We start from the raw sequence: 814 nt of genomic DNA on the forward strand, positions 1-814 counted from the left end.
CTCCCTGGCTGTTCCTCATCATGCGGACTCTGCATAGGGCTGCTTGAGTGTTCTCTCAACATGGGAACTGGCTCACCCCAGAGCAAATAACCAGAAGGAGAGCAAGGAGCAAGGTGCAGTGCTTTTCAGAAGTAACATGCTGACCTTTCCATCACATTCTGTCTGCTAGAAGTAAAGTCACTCAGTCGGGCTCAGGGAGAAGGATCTAGAAAGGGTTGACAGCAGTGAGATGACTCACAGATGCTGGGCAGTAGAGCAGGTAGGGTGGAAAGAACACAGATTTTGATGTCAGGGGATCATGAACTTGAATCTCGGCTCCTCCTCAGGCAAATCATTTGTCTCTCCTCAGTTTCCTATCTTGTAAAATGGGCATGATATTAGTTAGTGAAGTTGCTCAGTCGTGTCCGACTCTTTGCGATCCCATAGACTGTAGCCTACCAGGCTCCTCTGTCCATGGGATTTTCCAGGCAATAGTACTGGAGTGGGTTGCCGTTTCCTTCTCCAGGGGATCTTCCCAACCCAGGGCTCGAACCTGGGTCTCCTGCATTGTAGACAGACACTTTACCATCTGAGCCACCAGGGAAGGGTATGATATTGCCACTATGCAAAGTTTTAGTAAATTGAGAACAAACTCTTAAAAGTGACTTATACATGATAGGTGCCAAATAAACCACAGTTTTATTAGCAGTAGTATTGAGATGCCTTGGGTAAGACAGAAAGGATGTGGTGTGCTGTGAAGTCCTGGCTAAGTCCCAGACTGGAACTCAGAAAACCAGCAAACTCCGCTCTGGTCACCCTCAGTAATGGACAGCCA

General features: G+C 47.8%; 1 non-coding gene across 1 annotated transcript; it reads right to left on the reverse strand.

Moving 5' to 3' along the window:
* Positions 1-511: 511 nt before the first annotated feature.
* Positions 512-583, reverse strand: TRNAC-ACA (transfer RNA cysteine (anticodon ACA)). Its single transcript has one exon. It is a non-coding gene; the product is annotated as a tRNA-Cys (tRNA).
* Positions 584-814: the final 231 nt, after the last annotated feature.

Source organism: Ovis aries, chromosome 13 (genome assembly GCF_016772045.2).
Source record: "Ovis aries strain OAR_USU_Benz2616 breed Rambouillet chromosome 13, ARS-UI_Ramb_v3.0, whole genome shotgun sequence".
NCBI lineage: Eukaryota > Metazoa > Chordata > Mammalia > Artiodactyla > Bovidae > Ovis > Ovis aries.